The sequence below is a fragment of the Heliangelus exortis genome, chromosome 2 (assembly GCF_036169615.1).
Source record: "Heliangelus exortis chromosome 2, bHelExo1.hap1, whole genome shotgun sequence".
NCBI lineage: Eukaryota > Metazoa > Chordata > Aves > Apodiformes > Trochilidae > Heliangelus > Heliangelus exortis.
This window is the reverse complement of record NC_092423.1, coordinates 13,846,020-13,871,190: the sequence shown is the minus strand read 5'-3', so window position 1 is coordinate 13,871,190 and position 25,171 is coordinate 13,846,020. Positions and strand designations below refer to the sequence as shown.

At 37.2% G+C, this 25,171-nt stretch overlaps 1 long non-coding RNA gene across 1 annotated transcript in view; it reads left to right on the top strand.

Moving 5' to 3' along the window:
• The window catches only part of LOC139792071 (uncharacterized), a 34,904-nt gene extending 11,103 nt beyond the window's left edge, over positions 1-23,801 (top strand). Inside the window, exon 4 of the long non-coding RNA XR_011724133.1 lies at positions 23,377-23,801. This is a non-coding gene — a long non-coding RNA (uncharacterized lncRNA). The remainder of the gene's footprint in view (positions 1-23,376) is intronic.
• The last annotated feature ends 1,370 nt before the right edge of the window (positions 23,802-25,171 follow it).

Genomic DNA, 25,171 nt, shown 5'->3' with positions numbered 1-25,171 from the left:
AAGCAGTGCTGGGGAGACCACACCTTGAATTCTGTGTCCAGTTCTGGGCCCCTCAGTTCAGGAAGGAGACTGAGGTGCTGGAGCAGGTCCAGAGAAGAGCAAGGAGGCTGTGAAGGGATCCAGCACAAGTCCTGTGAGGAAGGGCTGAGGGAGCTGGGGGTGTTCAGTCTGGAGAAGAGGAGGCTCAGGGGAGACCTCATCACTCTACAACTCACTGAAAGGACGTTGGAGCCAGGGGGGGGGTTGGTCTCTTCTCCCAAGTAGCTACCAGTAAGACAAGAGGGCATGGACTTAAGCTCTGCCAGGGGAGGCTTAGACTAGATGTTAGGAGGAAATTCTTTACAGAGAGGGTGATCAGACATTGGAATGGGCTGCCCAGGGAGATGGTGGATTCTCCATCCCTGGAGGGTTTTAAGAAGAAACTGAGTGTGGCACTCAGTGCCATGGTCTGGGAACCACAGTGGTAGTGGATTAAGGCTTGGACTTGATGATCTCAGAGGTACTTTCCAACCTGGCTGATTCTGTGATTCAATTATTCTGTAAGCATAGGTTACAGATGCCCTTGACAGCCTGCCCAGAGCAAGCAGGAGTATGGAAAGCCATAAAGTACACACTGTGTCAGTAGTCATAATTTAGTGAGAGCTTTACTGATATTCACTGCTTCAGTTTTTAAAAAATATCAATAATAATAATAAAAATGAAGAAAACCCCCAACCCAACGATCAATATAATCCCTAGAATATATCCAACTTTTATACTGGAAAAGTATCTCAGAGTAATATAACTTCTTCAGGTTTTGTGCTGATCTAAAAACCACTATGCTAGCATATGTGTATCACAATGTGTGATTTTTGTAGAGAGGTAGACCCAGGTGAAATAATCTAGAAGCACTAGTTGCTTTAAATCAAATTCCTAAGTCATCCAGGTGTCCAGGATACGGTGAAAAAGAGATGAGAAAATTAAAAAAAAAAAAAAAAAAAAAAAGTGAGTAATTTCTAGGGATGGCTGATGGCTGAGGAGAGTTAATGATGATGCAGTGTTTGCAGTGTTCTGTCAAAAAAAATCATTGAAAAAGTGTCAGTGAAATTCATTGCCAGCTTTATTGAAAGAAGCCAATGCTGACTGATCTGTTAATGTTTCATGAGGAAAGTCAACACTGAAGGGAAAAGTTGGGTGATATTTCTGCAAAACTTGTTAACTGCTTCCATGTATTTTGTGGTTGAAGGACAGAGTGATAAGAGATGCTGTAAATATAATTTAGAATTCACTGGCCCTTCATCAGTATTTTGTAAGTACTGTTTAAGTCATCTCTTAAGGAGAAGCTTTCCTTCACTTTTGTGCTATCATCTTTCAGATCTCATCAGGGCAGCATCAGTTTTTTTTTGCACAGATTTTGTTTGACGTAGAGCCTAAATAAATATGGAAATTACAATTTAAATAATTTAATTTTTTTTTCATTGGAAAGCAGTGCAGAGCTCAAATTCACTGAATTTAAACTTTTTTTTTTTTTTTTTTTTTTAATGTTGAAAGACAGATATGCAAATTTTAGTAGCAATATGCATAGTTTAATTTAGCTGTAAATTCCAGTCAGGGATTTCTGCTTTGTTTATTGTCCAAGTCAATATGTCTATGTAGAAAACCTCCTGCTGTGCAAGAATACATAGTCAGCTACTTGGAAAAGTGGAAAGTTTAATTACAAGAGCTTATACTGGAAAAAGGTAAAATAAAGCAAGCACTGTATTTTTTTATTTATTTTTTATTATTATTATTATTATTATGACTTCAGCTAACAGAAAATGTATAAGGTTGGTTTTGACACCAACTTTTATCAGACAAACCACCTGAATTTTCTTTAACCTGGCCACCTCTGTAACTGAGGAGCTCTGAAATAAAGTTGAGGTAATGAGTAAATGATGCATTTCTTAAACTTGTGAGGTATATCATGGCATACAGGAAATAAAATCCAAGTGTGAAAAAAAAAGTACCAACACATGTACGGCTGGTATTCTCTTCATTAAAGTATAGTAAACCCTATTTAATTTTTAGTATCAGGTTGCTTGAAAAATGTAAATTTCCTTTGTTGCTTTTTCAGAAATTATTCTAATTTTTGTGCATGTTAATAGAGAGGTCACTGGTGCATCAAGAGTTTCTTTGCAATACTCTTCTGTTTGCCTGCTCCAGTGAGACATGGACCAGAGAGGTATCTTCACTGATGCCTTACAGTAGTGAACCTTAAGCCCAAATCCTAAGAGATTGGAGGTGGCTGATTTCCTGTAGTATTGAGTGGGATTTTAAGTTCCTAAGTAGGCCTTAGGAGCCTAAATACCTTGGAATTCTCCATGAATAAAGCTTAGTTGGAATATAGCCCCTTAATTCTTCACACATCCATACATTCTTCCACATGTGGTCCTTACTGGCTATTTATTGTTAATTGGTAATTTGGATCCTTAATTATGCTTCTGTTTGGGGTATGTTTCTTCCTAGTCATATCCTATATTTCTTTGAACTGTCTTTTTGTCTTTCTACTCTTACAGGTTGTGTACCTATTAAAGGCACTAGCACAGTTAATTTCCAGTGACTGGCTTTCCTTTCATATTGGCATGTATGAAACATAGGACTCCAGTACTAATAAAGCTAGCTAACTTCTAAAAATACCATAAAGGGAATCAATAAGGCTCAAAATTGACTATTTTGTCACTCAAATCTGGGTTTTGACCAATGTGCATCCAATACGCAGTTTTCAGATTAGCCAAATTCTGTTTCATTGACAAAAGGGGTAGAGCTAGGACTATGTACCACAGGTAGTTAAATAATGCAAAACCTTATGTCAACAAAATGCTTTTGTCACTGAAATGACTTTGCTGGTTGCTCTTCTGAAACTAGTAATAGTAATTCAGGGTATAAACTGACCTTTACTCAGGCTGTGTATGACCTGATTTCTTCACTTTTTAGTTCACTTCATGGGTTATCTGTAACTGAAGTGCAGAGTGGAAACGTAACACTTTCCTTCCATGCTAGGCCTTTACCTTCCATGCTGCAGTTTTCCTTAGAGTGCAGCAGAAGTGGAAAGGAATATAGAGATATAAACAAGGATTCTCGTGCTAAAGAAAAACTGTAAAATCTGTGTCCTTCAATTGCACTGCATCTTTTTTCATGTGACGATGAACCAAGTTTTCCTAAGGATCACAGTGGTCATTGGCAAGAAGGATCCCTTGGCTTATGTCCTGGTAGATAAAAGTGGCTGGAAGAATGGAAATAACTTACAGATGTTGGCTTCTGCTGCTGCCCAAATCGCTAGACAAGTGTCAGTAGCTGCTTTAGGCAGGAAGATGAGGGAAAGAGAAAGCTTCTAGGTTTAAGAGTATTGGGGAAAGAGTGAACAAGTTGGAGCTTGGACTTTGACAGAAAAAGCCTAAGAGCAAACAATGCTGAGGATACAGAGGCTGCCAACCACATAGGAAAGAGGAAATTGCCTTGCCAAAGACTGATGTCCTGGGCAGTAGGATTTTTGGATAGTGCAACTAAACGGATTGTTGCAAGGGCAGTGAACAAGGTGAGGATGAAAGGGGGGCATGTGCGTAGTGTTGCTTTTGCCTCATTGCCAAATTGTTTTCCTTTAGTGTTGTTTGCAAGAATAGAGCTAATTCATAAGATTAGGTTGGTGCCTGAACTAATACCAGTGTCTTTTCTTAGCTAATGATATGTGGACAGTTTTCATACAATCTCAGTTTTGCCACAGTTCTGGCTATAAGTAATCTTAGTAGCTTACAAAAAATGCTAAAAAATATGTTAGGAGTAGGATACAGTTTTGTAGTAGTGATTTAAATGCTTAGATGCCACAGACCGCTTTTTGCTTGTGAAACCTGTTTTCTTTCTGCATATTCAATATATGATCATTATTTAATTAAAGAAATTACTGTGACTGAGTCTTTCTTGCATCTCAGAGGTTCATGCTGCTTGGCTAATCGATAGTCTTGAATATTGCATGTGTAAGGAGTTAGAAACATTTTGGTTTATTCATGCTGATTTTTATCACAGGGCATCATTGCTTGTACTGAGGAACCTCTCAGGTGGACCATAGCCCTTGCACTTCATATCAGTGAGGGGTGACTTCAAGGGGCCTTATCTATTGCCACATCAGTGCAAAGCCTAAATCTATTCCATAAGTAATTTCATACACTTAGAGAGCAACTGAAGTGGTGATGATGAGAGTATGGTAGGCTAAGTTAGGAACAGTATAGTGATGGTAATCCTCAAGGGACACTCTTCAGTTCTGCCTGTGGCAGCATGTCTTCTTCCAATCTTCTCTTCATTTGTGGGGTTATTGCCTAATGCTGTATGCTATGTATTAAATTACAAACCTTGTAGTTAAAAGCTATGTAGGTGCTCTCAAGCCAGTAACTTTCTACATAACAATGTTGATTAAAATTAAATATGTTTGTACTTGGTCATCTTGTTTCATGATTTAGAAACTCAATCTATAGAACCTCTTAGAATTATCTAAATCTTTCTGAATTGCAAATGCTAGCAGCTGAAATGTCCAGTGTTTGATAGATTTAAAATAACTTTTAGTCTTATCTAAAAATCACAGCACATTTTTACATAGAAGTGTTTCTACCTCCCATGCTTTCATTTTTTTTTTTATGTGACTTTAATGCCATGTAAACAAGCATTTTTTAGATGGGAATGCAGAATATAAGTGGCTTGTTGATTGAAATTATATATTTACCTACCGTATGTGTTAATACAATACAATACCACATTAGTCCTGTGTTAATCAGTTCTTGTGAGACATAATGCTCGTGAAAAATATGATCATGGGATTTGACCTCCTTGGAATAAGGGCTTTTCCAGGTCATGAAAGGCTACATATTCAGCTCCTGACTAGTGTAGAACTCTTTTTCTTCTCTCATAACTGAAATACTGACACCTGGTTTGCACTTGAAAGTGTTATCAAGGAGGCCTGTCAGGGAGGGATATGAATTTTTTGCTGACATATCTGTGCCAGCAAAAACCCTAGTGCAGAAGCTGTGTAAGAAGTTCTTTCACCTGTACATTTTACTTCTCTTGAGGGTTAGGTATAAGTTGCTTGGGAAGAGAAGTCTTGTTAGCATAATTTCTATATTAACCTTTCTAGTGTAAATCAACTGTCGGCCTTGTCCTGTAGGGATCTGATGTGAGTTTATCACTGCACACAGATAAGGTGTGACACAGCCTCTGCTCATGCTGCTCTGAAGGATGACTGCCAGAGCAACCCAACAGTGATCTGTCTCCTGTTCATCTGTCTACAGGGCTGTCCTACAGATGAAAGTTCAACAAATAATGCCTGACAGTGTATGACTTCTGTGTCTAGCACCTGTTCTGTTGGTGGTTCTAGTCTTAAAGATACTTCTGGGGCCATGGTTAGGTGACAGGATGGGCATAACCATTACTGAACAGAGCTGCTTGCAGGAAGAGAGGAGGCTGGATGCAGACATAACAATGAAAAGGAAGGAAAGTCCCTAGCAGTGAAGCCTGTGATGTGAAACATACAAACTAAAGGATGAGAAATGATGAAGTGGAAGCTTCCTTGGGTGAACCAGTTCCAGAAAAAATTAGCACATTGTCTTTTGCTGATTATATGTGCAGCACCATAAATCACAAGTAGCTCTAAAGAAGTTGGTAGTGGAACAGGACAGTAGAAATGGTGTGAGTGAACTCAGATTATGTCTTGAAACCTTTTTCTCTTAAGATGCAGTTCCTGTATGTCTCTAATTATCTTTCACTTAGATGTTCTACCTTAGTTAGTATTGATGACCTAAAGAGTGGGCTCTCAGTGTTTGTCTGCAGGAAGGACTCCTTTTTCTCTTATGAAGATAGAGACTTTAACTAGAAATTACATCTAGCCTCAGGAACAGGCGTATTTTCTATTTGTTCAAGTTATTTCATCACATCAGAAATGAAGGACCAGATACCAGAATACATTATCTGTACTAGCAGAAATAATTTTACATCACACTCTGCAGGAATTAGTACTTGTTTTATTTTATAGCTCGAACAAGCTAGTTTTATTTGAGACAAAGGTTTCCTTTTTTTCAAAAATTTTTTTTTCAAGAGATGCAGAAAGTCCATTTCAATTAATACTGCCAGAGCCAAAGCTGCCTATGTAAGCTTTGTGGTCCTCCACTGAAGTTGATTAATCAGTCAAGCTTAATAGAAATGGGTATTTTCACTTCACATCCCAGAGACTTACTTTGGAAATGCATGAATTTGTTGGCTTGCAGTCTCTCTGACAGATGAATTTAGTCTTGGGGATGGTAAGTAGAAATATATCTACGACACTGGATGTGATCATAATCATAAAAGGGAGATATTTTGAGATACAGAAATTGCAAATTCAATCCCTGCTGTTACCAGTCCAGCCACAGGGGCCATTTAACAAAAGATCCCTGAGTTAATGATTGCTGTTCTATGACAGGGATATTGGACTTATTATACACTGAACACAAAGGTCTCTGATCCATATTCGTGCCTTGTTTCCTGCTTGGGATTCAGCACCACATGGTGGTAACTGTCAGCTTCATGCAGGAAAGTGTTCTGCTGTGATATCAGTGAGTGATCCTATCAGAAGAACATCCATTTGCCATGAATTTAAACTATTACCGCAGTTAGGTGCAATTATTGAGAATCCCTGTAGAGTTGTACAAAAAATGTTGTCTCTGTCCAAAGATGTTGATTCTGGAATGTAGCAGTGCCAGTCTATGACATTCTTAGGGGTCTCAATGGCTGCTATAAATTGTACCCTAGAAAATGGTTACCAGGACTATAAAGTATAGCGTTGCATTTCAGTCTCTATTTTAAGTACCAGTGGCTTTGTCAAACTATACATGTAATTTAAATCAAATTTACATGGTGAAAATATGTTGAAGATGAACCAATGGCAGATGACTGCATAACAAAGAATATTGACTTTGCATATTAACTTCATTAACTTAACAGCTGTCTCTTGTGTATTGGAAAATTGTTCAAGTGAGAATAATAGCTTTTGAACTACTTACAGGCTAATAGGTAGTGATTGTAGTCACTAAGACTTTGAATAGCTGTGGCTGTTGATTACACAGATTAAATGTGAGTGCAGGTTTCAATATGTCTGATTTTCAAAAAAACTCATTTTCTGTCCTTCCTTTTGACTTTCATGGCTAATGACACTGACTTCTAATGCATATTAAATTCCAGGAGTGGGAAATTAAATTCCTCTTCCTCTATCGCAGCAGCAACGTGAGTGCAGAAGCATGCCATGTGCTTATTTTAAATTATTCAAGATTGAAGCTATATTAGCCAAATATAAGATTGCATTAGTGGTAATTCCCATACAGTGGGACATGCTTTGTTTAAACAGCTGTTTGGTTATAGATGCTTGCAGTATTCATAGCACTGATTTTTCATGCACTCCTTCCCTTATGGTTTTTTTCCTCATATCGAACTCTTTGCCTCTCTTTTTGCATCCCCTGTGATTTTTCAGTGAATGCTGGTTCCCAAGTTCTTTCTCCATTCTCTTTTTTTTTTTTTTTTTTTTTTCCCCTTCTTCTTCTCCAGGGCCTAATTATGAAACAGCTTCAAATAAATACAATTTTTTAACAAAAAACATTCTGCTTCCTGTGAACAATGGTCTGAATTTTTCTCTTTATTCTTGGGGAGTTCTTATTCAGTTGGAGTGCTTTGCAGTTGGTTAGGCCTGAGATTTCTGGGAGCTGTAATTGTGTCTCATTAATTCTTACAGTAATGTAGGGTAACTATAAGGAGCATGCAATTAGTGGTCTGGTCAATGAATAGAGCAGTTAATCAGCAGACAAAGGATGGGGCTCAGGACCTATTAGGCTGAAAGGAAGTGTTACTATTGTCACAGGCAGTAGGAATGCATGCAGACATGCCTTAAAGTTGAACTGTTGAAGCTGAACTGTGGATGTCTTTTTGCTAAACCTGTTTTCCTACCTATTCCACTACTTCAGAGATTCATTTAAGGTTACCTGTTAGAAGCCAGAGACCATATCTGAGGTTTCGACAGACTGAACAGACAGCTTAGTGTGTAGTTTATCACCTTAACAGAGGCAGCCCCAGAGTTTGTCAAAAATAAAAAGTGGCCGAAGGGATGAAAGGCTTCCTTAGCTGTTCCTCCTTGACAGAAAAAATGGCCTGTGAATGAAGGGGACTGATAAAGTTTAAATCATCCATTATGGAGGTTGTCACTCAGTCATACTCTGCATGTTTGCCTTAGTAATGAACCTTGTTTGTTCTGAATGGCTGTGCTTTCCGTGCATGTAAATGTATGCAAATACTCATAACAGTTTAAAAATGGTAGCTCTTACAGTAACAAATAACCTTTCCTACTTTCATGAAGCCCTGTCTTTTACTTAAAATGCAAAAGTTACTCCAGCTCTAGAGAGTGCTTTGGGGTTTTTTTGTTAGCTCCAGCCCAGAACTTAAGAGTTGTTTCTGCCTTTGTAAAAACAGGAACCTCATGAATCGTGCAAAATGTTATGACATATGATGATTACAAAGAAGGTTTTATCAATAAAACACTGCCCTTGAGTAACTCTTGTTTCAGTAGGCAATGCTTCAAATGGAAAGTAATTTCTTCTCAAGTAAAACAGACACTTGGCATAAAAAAACAGTGATTAAAATAACTTTTCCTTTTCTGGGGGGGGAAATGGAATTGAACTTTAATAATTAACTTGTATCCAGAGTCTAGTGTTTTTCTCAAAACTGAAAGTAATTTGTTACTGTCTTTATATTAACAGGTCCATAGCTTTATCTCTTCTCATGGTATTCACATCAGCAGCAAGCAGCATTAGAAGAAAAAAGTCTCTCAGGCTTTGTATTAAGGATTCAATAATTCTGTATAATTAGTCTTGATTTGTCAAATATTTGAAACCTTTTCTACTCTTAGGTATGGAAGAGCATACTGGGGTGATCAGAACCACAAATGACTTGTATATTTACTCAGAAAATTCTTCTTATAAAAAAAAAAAAAAAAAGGGAGATTAAGCCTAAGTCTCTCTCTTTCTTTCTGTTTGGAATTTATTCCCACAATAAATATCAGTTCTGTCCACAATATCCAGTGTATTTTTATTCCCTTGAAATACAAAGAGGCAGTGGATTCTGGTATAAATTAGGTAGATTTAATGAAATATTTGAGTTGTAACTTGTGCCTTGAATGTAAAATACTTGAATGAGTCATAAGTTATTTGCAGATGCCATCATTGTCACCTACCAGTTTATTCATTCTTCTGTGCCTGTTTTTGAAACATGTAGGGATTGTGGAGTCATGGGAATAACACTTTTTGTCTACCATACATAGCAAATCTTTCTAAGGTCAGATTTTCCTTTACTGTGACTTCTTTTGAGGAGACAGAAGAGACAGGGCAGACTTACCTGCAAGATGAGAAAATGGTGCAGCTTCCAAAATCAGTATCTGGCTCTTATTTCATATTTATGCTACTTTTCCATTTAATTAGAAGGTGATTTTTCGTCTGGTGTTGGACAACGACAAAAAAAGTTGCTGCTCCGTATTCCTGATTAGTATTATGGGTTTAACAATAAAGTTTTTCATGTTGAAACACATATTCAGTCATGAGGCAAATTGGTAAAGGGTCTTAAATAATTGTAAAGCCACTGAAATAGTAGTTGGGGAGGTAGCAGATTAATTGTAATGTTCCATAAGAGTGCAATGTTTTGATTGGAATGATTGCAGTGTTATGATAGAAATGATACACATTTCTTAATATATGAAGATTAATTAAAGGTCTTTAACCTTCTTTTAAATTAACAAAACATCCATCTCTGTATCTCTCTTTACATAGACACACATATTTTTATTTAGCAATAAGAACTAGTGTTACTCTGATGGAAAATGTAGACTGGGGTAGGTGAAACAACTCGGTTGTTTTGAGAACTTCCCCTTTTCATATTATTATGTGAATCTTATCTGGTGTACCTGGACTGTGGCACAAGTTGCAACTCTGAAAGAATCCCAGAGCAGAAAATATTTATAGGCACTAAGAACATAATATCACTGTATTTTGAAGTCCATTAGCTTCAAATAAATCCTTCTACATGTGTCACGCTTCTTCTGATGCAAGATGACTTTGGCTATCATAATATAAACACATGGACTTTGTTCTTTAGTTTAAATTAGATGTCTATGCTGCTTCATCTGTTGTCAGAACAGAGAAAAAAATATTGCTCTCAGTCCCATCTGTTTTAAACTTTTTTCACGAGTATTTTTAGTCTTTAAGTGGGAGGTCTGACCTAATTGAAGTTGCTGCTTAAGTTGGTAGTGTCACTGAATCACCCACCCATTATAAAAGATAATTAATAAGATACATAATCAAGAAAATATTGATTTTTAAAAGATAGATGAAATGAAGAGAGGTGTATACCTCCACAGTGAAAATAATTTCACTATGAGTACTTAATGTATTACTTATATAGTATTTCTATCCTGAAGACTCATCTTAGGTATCACGCTGTGGTGCACACAACCAGGAAATAATTTTCTCAATCAAGTAAGGAATAAATTTGTAGAGTGTACAATACTTCCAAGAGAAATGGATCACTGAATGCCCCCCCTATTTTTTACCTAAAATGAAATTTTGAAGAGCAAACAGCTTAATTCCAAAACTATGACAGTAAGAGTGCATCCTTAACTTGAGTCTGGCCCTGGAGACTCTTAAGCTGAGTGAGCATCTTTGCCATTCTGTGGTGACTGGTGTGCTGTTGCAGCTGAGGTCCAAACCAGCCCTGTTTTGGCAGAGGTTGTTGCCTTGCTCCCTAAGTTTGGTTGAGATCCAGGAAGCAGATGTTCTGGAATCAGAATTACCTTTGAGAGCTTGTCTGATAAATGTTCCCAGAGCACACAGTATCTGTGGACAACTTTATCACCTCATAAACTGCAGTGACAGCTGCTACCACTGGGGAAAAAAAAAAAAAGATGATGCAGTTCCCTTTATCTAGAGTGGCTCCATAGTCCTTCAAGAAATGTCTGAGTGGGCCTACATCCATGTTGAATATTGCTTTGCAGACTACCCTTGCTCCAAGAGTAGAGGCTAGTCAGAGCTAGCAAAGGAAAATGGTTCTAGATCTCCAAGGGCTTTGCATATAAAATGGTTTGTCTGGAATTAGAACCAGAAACAGTTCAGTGACCCAGAAGAGAATATGGAGTATTGGTGCGTGGCACGCTCTGTGAAATTTGTCACAGCAAATGAGCTGCTGTATAAGCTACTTGCTGCAACTTTTGTGTAAATTTTTCTATATACAGTATCTTTAGCAAGCCTGCCTGTCTGTAACAAGAGCATGAATTAAAATGGCTAGAAGCAAGAGAAGGAGTCTTTCTGATGGCTGGTCTGAAAGAAAATTTCTTGTGACTGTTGTTCCTCATTTCACTGTAGTGTATACTAAGGTAGGAAATAAAACTCTTCCTGACCCATTTTTCCAACTTTGATGACTTGAGGAATTTATGTACAACTTAGATATTATGGCTGACATTGTGACTTTGTTATTATATTTCAAACTATCTCTGCATATCTGCTTTGCTCCTAAACATCTGCTGGAAGGTTAATGGACACTGTACTTAGTGAACAGGTTTTGACTTGCATATGCGAGAGACTGGTGGCACTGGGAAGATTTGTTTTCTTGCAAAGACCCAGAAGTGAGAAAATGGCAATAGCATGATCACAGATATTAATTCATGGAAAGAGAGGAAAGAAATGTTTGTGGGTTTTGTTTCTTTTTTTTTTTTTTTTTTTTTTTTAATTTTTAAAAAATTTTTTTAAATAGAAGGACCAGAGGAGGGTAGGGAAAGTGGTTTGACTACAAATGTGTCCCATGTCCTAAAGACAGGTCCTGAAAAGTATGAGAAGGATTTTGGATGGTATGAACTCCCAAGGGTGAAGACCACAGTTTGAATCTGCTCACTGTTGCATGCTCTGCCTGCATCAACTTCAAGTTTCACATGATGCCCCTGAGTTGCACATAACTTTCTTCTCATCCACATTTATGTCTTACTATCACAAAGTAAGAGCAGTCATACAGGATCAGACTAAACATCTGTCTAGCCGGGTATCCTGTTTCTGACAGCAGCCTGGGGGAGCGTATAAGAAAATGTCAAGCATGTAATGATCCTTTCTGGGTGCACTATCCTACCTTCTACTGAATCATGGCTTTGGGACTTCCTGAGCCAGAGATAATACTAACATTTTTCATCCCTCCTCTCAATTCTATTAGTGGTGCAAGCCCTGGAGACTTATTCTGTGTTTTGTTTAAAACAATTTTTTTTTCTTATATGTAGTATCTTATGCATACTTTCTTTCTTACGCTTAACTGTAAAGCTCATCCATCTCTTTTCCTGTTTAAATTCCTTTTTGAGATTCCCCTCTTCCTTGACATCTACTAGTATAATTTAGACACTATTTTTTTTTCTATTTAGTCTGTAAGTTAGCCACTTGTTAATGTGAGAGGAAGGGTGTGGGGGTCCCTAGGGTAGCTGCTGTCTGTACAGGCTCCAGCAGGAGTGCTCCATCTTAGCTGCTGAGGTAGAGAACAGGGAGGAGTTAAGGTGCTCAGTCCAAGACAAAATAATTGGAAACTAACAGTTCCAACAGCCTTTCAACTCTGGAAACCTAAGGTTTCTGTGCAAGACAAACTTGTTCTGCAATCCAGGTCTCAGTATGATTGGAAGCAAGCCAATTGCCACTGTTTTTGTATGGTGTGGATAATCAAACAGTAGAATCATATTCTCGGTTTCTGGTACCCAGCAAGTTGTGGCTGGTTCTTTTCTGAATCAAACCTTGTCTGAAAAGGGTAAATGCTGCTGCACTGCACACTGCCTCTCTCCCCCTTCTTTGCAGCAGGAAGTAAATGCCTCTGTGGAAGAGCTATGGTGATGCAAGTGACTCAATATTGAGCCAGGAAATGTTTATGCAGGAGCCTGTGGAAACCTGAAGGGAAATGTGGATCTAAAAAAAAATCCCATGCCCAACAATTACTTCCCCCTCCCCTCCAAATGTAAAGGAGTCTAAAATTCCTTGGTATTTTTGTGCATATGGATTTTCATTTTTTTCATTTATATTAGAACTATAATTCTAAGTTAGATCAGTTCTTTCCAACTTCAGTGTTTGCTTCTTCTCCTGGAGAACTCTATAGGCCAGTATTAGCAGGAAGGATTCATATCCTTTGTAGCTGTAGATTCATAAGTCCCCAGGACATTAGAAAAAAGTTGTCCTTGCTAGTAAATTCTTATAATTGTAACAATTCTGACTACTGGAATTCTTATCTTAATATTAGATAAGAAGGAATAAGAATAAAGGAGGTATTCTGTAAAAATTACATTCATAGGAAGCAAGAGATATTACTGAGTCATCCTTTGTCACATACTTGCTGTTTCCAGCTATGACAAAGCATTTATTTTTTTTTTCTTTTGCTACTTTTACTTGCTGGTAGGCTTAAGGGAAGCGATTAAGCCACTGGAAAACAAGATGCAGCCTGTATGTCAGCTAATACAATGCTGACCCCTACTTCCTGGTCTCAGCTGGAAGGTTCTCTTCTGCTTCAGCATCTTGTCAGCTCCTTCAAATGCTCTTAATCCTACTCATATTTTGTGGTGTAGCCTAGGCCAATAATATGTCCTCATAATTCAGTCCAGGCAAATTAGAAGATGTTAAGACCCATGATGAACGGGTTTGCCTCCTAGGCAAACTCATAATTTTATTGCTCAAGTGTTTCAGTATGAAAGCAATGTGTTGTTCCCCCCTTGTGTCACAGCAAAAATGGTCTGAAGTGTCCTGCTTTTCCATCTTCCCCTTCACTATCAGGTCTAAGTAATTTTTAATGCCATGCATCTATCTTTCTGCACCTCTGTTTTTCAGATCAATACCCCTCCTCCATCACTTTCTCCTCAAATTTGGGATCTTCCTGTTCTCGTTGCCACATGGCCTCCCTGTTGCCAGCCATCTCTCAGAGTCACTCAAAAGTTGCTATTCTTGTTACTGACAAACAGATAAAAGAATCTGGTGAGCAACCTGGCTATAATGAATGGAAAAAAAGGTCATTCTATCATAAGTAAGTTATGCCCTGCTTTGCATTTTGCTGCTAAACTCTGGCTTGTTGAGACCAATTTTCAACAGGTTGATCATGGGTTAGTTTTACATTTTCTGGATCTGAACTATTTTTGGGTACAATAGGTTGGAGGCCACTTGTTAGAGGCCTAGCAGCAATGCTAATTATTCTGTTCTTTCAGGTTTTCAGTTGTACAGGGTGATACACTGGTTAAAAAACTGAGTTCTAAATTTCAGGGACATGACTTTTGTTTGTGCCAAGGAAACCTTCCTGTGTTTTGGAACAGAAAACCTGATAATAAGGTAGGATTTGGAGGTGAGAATTTTATATATATACAGTTTGTTTTATTATCCTTATGGACTAGACTAATATTGACAAAGCAGCTGCTAAGTCAGTGGCAGGTTCTGAGCTTTAGGCATAATTTTATGACTTATTATTTTGGGAAAATAAACCCATACATATTCTAACATTTACATGAATGTTCCTGATTTAAACAAAAAGCCTACTACACTCAGTACTCATTTTCATCCACTTGTTTTCATTTTGATTTATTTGAACGGAAGTGGGTATTGAGCTAGGGGACACAAATACAGACAATGCCAGAACTTCAGTTAGGATTATAGACTAAAGTGAAAATAAAAATTGTATGTGTATGCAACTGTGGTTACATGCCAGTTGGCATATTTTCTCTGCTGGTCTGCCATTAACATTTAAAAATTTTTTTTGTAGTAATGACAGAAGTAGTACTGGCCTTCAAATGTTTAATCTTTCCCTGTATTTCTGATTTTATCTTCCTCCACCTCTTACTATTATTACTTCAATTTCTGTTATTAATTGTAATCAAGTAGTGTTTAAAACTGCAAACTTCTACAAGAATGCACCAGACAGATGGTTCTTGCAACAAACCAGGATATAGAGATGGAAACTGCAGTGAAATTCTGCATTCAGTAGCACAGGGTATGGAAGGAGAGAATATCATTAGCATTATTGCTATAGAAGTTTTTGAAGGCCTCAGGTGAAAGAAGAGGATGAAGGAAGAGTTGAAGAAAAATGAAACTGTCATACAATTACTTACAGAGTTTTCCTGCCTCTGAAGGAGACCATGCCTAAGGAACGGGCTACAAATGCAGGACAAAGATAAGCATCTTACATTTTATGTAGTAGAGAAAGCTGTATGACAGGTGATACTCAGATTAAAGTGAAGGACAGGCACAGGTTCAGTGAGTCATGAATGAACTAGTCTCTAAGTCTAGGTTTAGCACTCTTGGGCCTTACCTTTCTGTGCAGATGGTCTGGAGAGGTGGGGCTGTGTCTTTTAGACATCCAGATTCCGAATCCACTTCTCCACTCCTGCTTTATTTTCATAAGGTGGAGTTGCTGACGAAATACAAATGTGTGTGTGTGGGTGCTGCTCATCACCTAATTCACTATGAAACTGTATTTCTAGGCTTTCAATAGTGCTATCTGAATTATGCCATCCCATCCCTACCATATTGCTGAGACAGCACGTTTTACCAGCCATGGATTAGCTGTTGCTTTGTACACTGTAGTGTTGTTGGTGCAGCTGAAGTTGTGGTTAGAGTCCATATTCAGGAATTATATGGTAGTGCTTGTGTGCCTATTAATGAATGCTGCTGATATTGTGAATTGGTAAGGTATTGATGTTCTGCTATGCCAAAGACAAAAGTTGAGGAGGTCTCAAATAACTATAAGCAGGATGAGCAGTGGGTACTCTAATCCAGAACACCTTTCAATGGAAGCAGAGGCAGGCTGTTGGCCAGGTGTCCTTCACTCTTTTCTGCATGACACTTCCCTTGCCTCTGCCATGCATTGTAAAGACTGTGGCTAGTATTCTATGTGTTGAAGTAGAATGGTGATAATCAAAGACTGGGTGATTAAGCCACCTTCCTGTCCTTTTCACTTCAGTTATTATGAATTGTAAATCATATTTATTCACTGAAACTGTATCTTTGTTTTCCTGACCGTGTAGTTCACCACTGGGCTTCTCTGCTATATTTTTAAAACATAATGCCTGCTGTCTTATCCAATGTTTTACAGATATGCAAAGGGTTCTGAAAGTAGTTACATAGTGGAATTTAGCAACGTATGGTATATTTTATTAGTATTAAGAGCTTATAAATTAATATAATAGTTCTGAGGGTTTCTGGATATACCTGACTGAAAAAATAGCATTAGTAACTTGATATGGTATTTGTATGTTTGCTTTTAGTTTGTCTCTGAGAGACAAGCTTCCTGCTAGCCAATTTATTTTTCAGATAACAGAGAGTGTCTAGGAGTACATTCAGAAGGAAAACACAGTAATTAATTTGTCACCGAAACCTGAGGGGTCCTCTTCCTCGTATAGGTGATAATGAAGGTTTTGCATGTAATTAGCAGGAATAATTAGCACGTTTCTGGTAACAAATAGACTGAGTGGTTCTCAGCAAATAAATTAATTGTTGTGCTAACACAGGCAATTGTCTCCTTATTGTCTGAAAATGCTCCTTGTTTGCAGTAAAACCTATTGCAGACCTTAGCAGCTTAAAACAAATAGCAAAGAGAATCTGTAAAATTATACCTCATCCATCTGCTTCTGAGAAACTTCAAGACCACCAAGGGACTTGTTTGTCAAGACTTGATAAACAATTTGTAGTCTCGAATGTGTGTTTCACTATATTAAGAATTGTTCAAATCAACCTAGTGAGCAAGCCAGGAAAACCACCACTAATCAATCAAACTCTGATGTGGCATCTAGGAAAGGAAATGTCCCTTAAAAATACAGTTTCAGTAAATCCCTAGCAAAACTGCACAAATTCCACTATTCCACATATAATCACACAACCAAACATAACTGTTTTTATGTGGAAGATGTTCCTCATACTACAAAATCACACTGTGATCTATGTTCCCTTTGCTTTCCTGCAGTAAAAAACTAAGGCTTCACAGGTTTGCTGCCACGTATCCTCTGGGCAGCCTTAGTTTTGACAAGGCTTAGTCGTCAGCCCATATTCTGTCTGCACTTGCTGTTTTTGGAAGATCTAAAAAGCAACTATTGAGCTAGTCTTTCTACTTCAGGTGGTTTATTTTCATCCCTCTTCTCTTTTTTTCCTGTGTTTCCTCTGCTTAGATACAGCTGTCATCTCAGCAATAAGCTTACATTAGCTTCTGGGCTTTCATAAATGTAGAAGCTGTTGATTGTGGTGAAGTCTGAAAATAGGTTTCATCCTTCCCATGTGTCTGTGGGGAGGAGGGTAGAGAAAAGGGAGAAAATGTAGTTTGGAAACAGGATAATGCAGGTATAGGGTTGGGTAAAATAATAAATTTTGGTTTGGGGAAGTATTGGCTCTTCTGTTTCTTGTTACAGTAATCATTCTCCACTTTTCCTTCGGAATGGAAACAATGAGAATATAATTGATGGGCGTTTCTTTCTCTTTGAGGGTAGGGTACTATATTTTTCTAAAATAACAATTGCTAATTTTATTTCCAATTGGGTTTTTATATGGAAGTTTGTTTTTATTTTTATTTTTTCATTATTTCCTCACTTTTCCCCAGTAGCCATGGCACTATTCAGTGCTTTTATGAATCACTGTTAGAATAAAAATAATAGTATAAAAATAATAGTGCATGTCAGAACAAAATGCCAGTGGTTTTTTGAATGAATGTTTAAAACTGCAGCAGAAGAACCATTCCTCCATATTTTAGTAAGAAATGATGTTTAATGGAGATGGAAAGAAAAGAACAACCCAGAATGAAACCCCAGCAGTTTCCTAATGTTTTCTGGCATGAAATGTTTCAGTAAAAATGTAACCATTGGCCTACATATCCCCTTTTTCTGCCTTATTAGATAAATGCTACTCATAGTACCATTTCCATGTTCTTGTTTTAGTTGACTAATGATGTGTACAAGAACATGAAAACCACTACCACCAAAAATCCCACGGCCAAACAACGCTTTTGCAAGTGTCTGTACAACTGTGAAATTTAAGGCTTATCCAAACCTGTAGCTGGTTGACTTCAATCCCTGTACACTCGTGTGGGGCATGTCCACCACCTACATTTTGTTGTGAATCACGTCAAGTGGTAAATAGTTTTGAAAGTGCTGAGATGTTGGCTCAGTTAAGTGAAACTGTGACTATAAGTGCATTCACCACTAAAAGCACTGTGAGGAAAACCATTTCTGTTTTAGCAGTGGAGGCAGAAACCCAGTTGATTTTTTTTTTTTGTCTCACAGTTTCATTAGTGTGATCAGTGTCATCAGTAATGAGCCAACATGGGCTGTTATGAGATAATTTGGCCAAGTCATACTACAAGACTTTTCAAAAAAGAAAGCTATTTTATGGTACTTTAAAAATCATGGTCCTTTTTGGTTACTGCAAAATTCTGTTTATATTGTACAATGCTGATTGTTGACAGTTGGGAAAGAGCATTTAAACCAAAAAATTATTCATGCCACATGGAGGTGGCAATAACAGTCATAATTAGCATGGCAGAATAGCCAGCACAGCCTGGGATCTGCTCTGTACACCCCTTTCTCTCTGAGGGCCTCTCAGCTGTCCTGGGTGCCAACCTGTCCTGAGCTGCTGCAGCCCTTTGCTTGCTGTACATATATGCTCTGATAGTATGTGGGGTGCACATTAAATTTAAAGATGGGGCTGGTAAACCCAGCTGTCTTAAGAAGGATATATTCAGTCATGAGATGAAACATATGTTTTTATGAGGGTCAGTACAGTTGGTTCCAAAGAGCGAGGGAGGTTGTGGTAGGTAGTCTTGATGTGTGTTTAAGCCACAGAGATGGGTATCATGAGACAATGGGTTAAGTGACTGCATGATTTGTGCTAGTGACAAATGTTAACAGGAGAAAAAGAAAATCTTGGATTAATATTGTTCCCATGAAAATGTTTCTTTTGGAGCTAATTCTGCCTACTGAGATATGTAATTCATATTTGAACTACTGCTGTACATAGAATTTGTTAGGATGAACCAAGTATAATTCCTCAGCTTTATATAAAGCATAAGGGAGGGTTGTGTTTTTTTTTAATTTATTTTTTAAATAGAGTCAAGATTTTTTACTTTTGTTGCTTTAGAGATCCCTAAATGTGATGACAGCACTATGCTGGTGAAACAGATGTTGCCTCCTTTTGCTTTTGTTCTGTTTGTAACAATGAGCTAAAATCACATTTTTTGCAGAATCACTTGCAAAACTGTTATCCAATACAAATTGAAGTTTCAGTTGCTGATCCAACATCTCAGTACTTTATCTGCATTTCACAAAACTGAATCAATCAAGGTGTGATAGACAGATCTTAGAATATTTCTGTAGTGACCTTATAACAATTGAATGACACCAGAACTTCCTAGAATCACACAAAGCACAGCTTAACGTGATAGTGCATAATGCAGACACAAGGGTTTGTAATGTTTGCCTCAATCATGTTCCAGAAAGTTCCCTAATACAGTCCAAAATCCAGTATAGAAGGGGACAACTTTAGCAAACAGGTAGTTTTGCTTTTTATGATGGTTTTCTCTGAAGGCTCAATAGCACTGATAACTTTCAAAAGCCTTCTGGAATTTGCTTTTAGCTGTTGCTGGTAGCCTGACTTTACATGATAGGATTAACTGAGGACACTTACAAGAGCAAGAAAAGATTTTCTCTGGCTGTTGTTTAGATTTTTTTTTCCTCTTGATTTAGTTTTAATCTAATCTCTTCTGGGCACCAAGCAGAGCTGAAAAGTGAGTGACTTTTTATCTAAATTGAAGTGATAGCAATTGATCAGGTTTTCATCATATGTCTTTGCTGTCATTGGAGCTTCCTCTGTGATCTGCAGTTGACTGAGAGAAATGAAAACTTAATTGAATTCTCTAGCTTGCTAGATGTTTATTTATAGATAGGTATGTTGAAGCATGGTGAGGTAGAGCAGAGTTCTGTTTCTTGCCATGAATATAAAAGCTTTATTGATTTCATTGAGAGCAGGAACATATTTGAGTTCTGTGAAAAATCAAGATTAATCTTAGCTTTGTATCATGACTTGGGAGTTGGTCATGCTTACTGACAATAGAAAAGAGAACTGAATTTTGTTATTTAGTCAAGGACTTAGAGAATTTTTAAATAATGCATTTTTCAAAAATATTCTGGTCCCACTACCTTTGTGGAATTTGATAAATTCCCCATAAAGTCTTCAAAAAGTGTTACAACTTTTTGTTTTTGTTTGTGTTTCAGTTTTCCATACATATAGTTTACATTGTTGTGGACATCTTATTATACAGGTTTTACACCATAAGAAGAAGAGTGTCAATGTACATTAAGTAGACAAGAAGCAGAGAGAAATTCAGTCTTGTAAAATGAAAATTAACTGTAATGTTTGTGAGTAATAAAAAGCATGTAAAAAACATTTACCAGAAATGCTTAATTTTTGTCAGCTGCCAGAGGTATTACCTTAAATGAGAAATTCAGTGATTTTAATTGCATTGTGCTGCCTGGTCACAACAACAAAGTTTTTTGAGGTCTTATTCCAGGTAGATGTGTTGTCAGTGCCAACTTTTCTAGTTACTGTGAACTGATTCCACCAACACACAGGGAATTCTTCAGTCCAAATTAAATATTAACATAGTTTTCTGCTTGCAAGCTCTGTGCTGTTTTTTAACTTAGAAAGCTTCTTGACCAAGGATTTGATCAAATGAGGAAGGAAAAAACCCAAATCACCAAAATACCTTGAACGTCAGCTAAAGTTTGATTTTCTTTAGATAGTTGTAGAATAAAATGTCAATTTTTTTTAATGTTTTTAATTGAAAAATTACATTTCTAAATGTCATGACATTGAAACAGATTCAGGAGTTCAGGAATATATATGTTATTTATTGTGATAAATGTCCTTGAATTCTTCTTGCTAATTCACCATATATTTGCAGAGCTGATCTAAGCATTATAGCAAACATTGACAGATGATGTTATTAGGAAGCATAGAGAGATCTAAGAATTGTGTACCTTGAAGGTAAAAGCTTAAATTTTTATTTTTTTCCCATATGTTGGTGGCTTTTCCCCTGTATTCAAGGGCAGAGAAACATGTTGGTTCAGAGCAACAGCCTTTTTTGTTTGGATCTTTACCCATTGCTCTTTCTCAATGATGCTCACTGAAGTTCACCAACAAAACACTTTGAAAAGTTTATTCACTTACAGTCTAAAAATCACAAATAGGATCTGAGCCATTGTTGGATATTTTTAATATTCCAGAGCGGGAAAAATTGTTTCTATGAGCACTAAAATATAAACGTGCCTAACACTCATCTAATGTTTCCATCAGTCAAGTAAACAAATCTTACTAAAGTTATGGGTAAAACTAGAATGTATTTCATAGGCAGACAGGTTCTAGGGGTAGTAACTTCTTCTGCCCCCTGAGAATGTTACTAATTTAAGTCACTCATCAGTTGTACCCTGTACCCTGTCATTTAATCTGAATGAGTACATGAAGTAGGAAGGTTGCTGTGGATGCCCACTGTCCCTTTCTAGTCTGAGGATTGTTTATTGATTTGGTTGTAGAAAATGAAATCATATGCACTGAGCTAACAAAATGGTAAGATTCAGTTTCAGTTAGAAGGAATATAGATCCCCCATTTTGATTTTATTTTTTGACTCCTCAAAAAAGACAGTAAGATATTTGCAAGTTTCAAACTCTAAAAAGTCAACTTAGCTCTTGTATAGGCAATTCCACAATAGCAAAGGCTGCCAAGAGGTGTTTTGTAACACTGTATCACTGGATATATGCAAGACTCAACAAGGTGCTTATCTGTCAGGGGTGGTGTAGGATTAGTGAAACTATGCTGCAGGCAGCTTGGATTTAGATGGCCTTTAAAATACTACAAACTGAAATTTTTCCTAACCCAGATGATGCTAGGAACACATTGTAAGAGATGGTACATAGTAGGAGCAGCATTAAAAAGAATATTTTTATATATTTGCAAAATATTTTTAATATTTTAGTTAATATCCTACTCTTTCTTGCAAAGAGGTTCATTTTTGTCAACATGAATACACTTTACATAAAGTATCTAGTATTAAAATTGAAGAAGAACAGGTACTTTTCACAAGGGCATGTGGTGATAAGACCGGGGTTAGTGGTTTTAAACTGGATGAGGGTAGATTTAGATTTGACATTAGGAAGAAATTTTTCACCATGAGGGTACTGAGACACTGGAGCAGGTGAGCTGTGGATGTCCTTCCCTTGGAAATGTTCAAAGCCAGGTTGGATGGGGCCTTGAGCAAACTGTGAGGAGTCCCTGCCCATGCAGAGGGGTTGGAACCAAGTGATCTTTAAGGTCCCTTCCAATGCAAACTGTTCCGTTTCCATGATTTCAGCTATGTCTCCATACACTCTCAGTTATTCCTAGTTGTCCATAACAGCCACTTAAAATTCATATGCTCTTTTAATCCCAGTTGAAATATAAGCAGGCTCTAAGGGAGTCAGTAATGTTAATATTAATCTTCCTGAATTTACAGTGCTTGCTAGTAGGTGTTTTAGGTAAAATGCTTTAACTTGGGTTTATCACAGCTAATTCTATCACTAGGCTGAGGTATCACTGCTAAGGATATTCTGGTTTGTCCTCTCTCTGCAATTAGATGTCTGCAGATCAGGATTACCCAGAAAGCCAATCAGCATGTCTAAAGCCAGTCTGTGTCTCTCTGTGATAGCAGAAGGCTCCAGAGATGAGAAGCTATTTCTTTTGGCACCTCAGTTAAATGCCAGTTTTCTGTGGGATGAATCAGGACTTGGGTTACTAGGGCCTCCATCTGCATAGAAGATGTTCAGACCTATGTTCTGATTCCTACATTTATGTTGCCTCTAAGAAGCCATGAAATTTTCCAGGTCTTAGTGTAATTTTATTTTCTACTTTTTTCTACATAGTTAAAAACATGAATTACTATGTAGTGTGACTATCACTGGGGCAGTGATTTCTGCCCTGCTTTCAATGTCATCATAGTATGGATTACAAAATTCAATGAAAATTCAAATTTTCAGTTCCAATTGAACTTGTATTTAGTATGTGGCATCTCAAATGCAGTTAGTGAGTGTGTGTAAGAATGACTGTACATGTGAAAGAAAGCTCTCATAGATAAAGAAATGCAGAGGAAAGGACCTAAGACTCAGGCAGGCATGAGGAAAACCAGAGCTGATGCAGGAGGGTAAAGCAGCAAAGGCTATGTCCTGAAGTTAATTACAGTTTTACATAAATGTACTGGAAATTGAGCTGTGGTGTCTTAGTGACCTTACAAAACTTTTCTTCCTACTGTAGGTGGAATGGAAGTTGAGGCAGAGATTTCTTTTGATTCCATACCTAAATCTGACAATATGTGCAGACTGGAAACCTAATTAAACCAAAATGTCCTAACCTAGCATGAAGACTAAGTGGAAGACATCTGGGGACAGCAGTGCCTATGCTAGCTCTGGAACACCATGGCAGAAGATGGCAATGACCAGTATCTTCTGAGGAAATCTGTCACCTTTTTGTACAAAATCCTTCTGTTGTCTGTGAGGATATGCCTCAAGGTGATGTCCTTCAAAGATAATCCTCCCTCCCCCATCTCCCCACCTCCCCAAGAAGCAGGGGTATGGCTTTCATCAGTAGCTCCCTTGCAATTAAAAAGCTCATTCATACTTATAATTTAATAAAATGTGTATTTTTGTCTTTGAGGCTCAAGGACAGAGCATCTTACAAAACATGTGAGACTCATGTAAATTATTTGTTGACTTTCTGGAACCAGTCCCAGTGATAGCCGTTCACTTCTACACACGAAGGGAAGAGGTGGCTGTGAGCCAGAAGAATGTTGAGAAAATGAACTTCTCTAGAGTATCATGTGTATCTACAGAAATGATTTGTTCAGACAAGCCCGTGTGCATCCGATGCATCTGACTGGTTAGTTTATAGAAAGTAAGTCTTAAAGTTAGTCAAGTAAATTAATCAGGGTAAATTTATTCTCCCATCTGCAATTTTTAGAATTTTCTTTCATGTGGGAAAGCTTCCTTTTTGCATTTAACTGTACCACCTACCCATGTAATTTTTTTCTTCTTTATTCAGATAGAGTCAACAACAGTAGACACTTCTGAAGAAACCCTGACCCATTGAAATTAGTGGAGAAATTCCCGTGGATTTCCATGAGGATTTCTCCCTTACAAAAGCACCTTCCTGAAAAAAGCAAAATACATTTGAATTTCTGCTTTATGCTAGACAAGGAATGTAAAAACTGTGACCATACCTAATTATATCACATTCTTCATTACACTGTTTTCCTGTCATTTGACCTGCACTTAATTAAGGAATTACCATTTCTGGGCACATTATTCTTCACATGGAACTTAAAATTCCCATATCACCTTGAGATTATGTTTTAATCAAAATGTAAATATTTCTTCCCATTTTAACCGGCTCCTAACCCCTGATGCTGATGGCAATAGAACGATTTAATGTTTTAATTATTTTCTGTAAATTGTTAATCAAAATATTAAGAATAGCTATCTGATATAAATCCCATGCAAAACAATTCTTGTCATGTTATAGTGAATGGATACTTTAAATTCTGATCTTCTTTCTGTCTATAAACCAATTATTTAGTCTTATAATTTTCCTTACCCAGTCTCAAGATTTTCCTTAGGGCATTTTTTATTTAATACCATGTACACTAATCCATTAAGTGAAAAATTGTCAAAGGCTTTTTGAGAGTCTAGGTATCTGTTGCTGCTATAGTTTATGTCAATGGCTGTTTCCCCTAAAGCCTTGAAGTTAGTAAGATGTTTTGATGTAATTTGGTTCATAAATCAAATATGATCTGTTTTTATGCATATTTATGCAATTAATTAATCTTTTGTATCTTTAACACTTATGCTACTGGCATTTTTTTTGCCATGTCAAAATTCAGTTTTACCAGGCCAAGTTAAGCCACTAGAATTGAAGAATTTGCCTATTTGAATCTCAGTGGGTTCTGGAGAGCATAATTTTCTCCCTGATTTAGATTTAGAGCACAGTCATAGAAAAGATTCTTTGAAGCTGAATTTTTGTTGTTGTTGTTACCTATATGGATTTTTAATCCTTA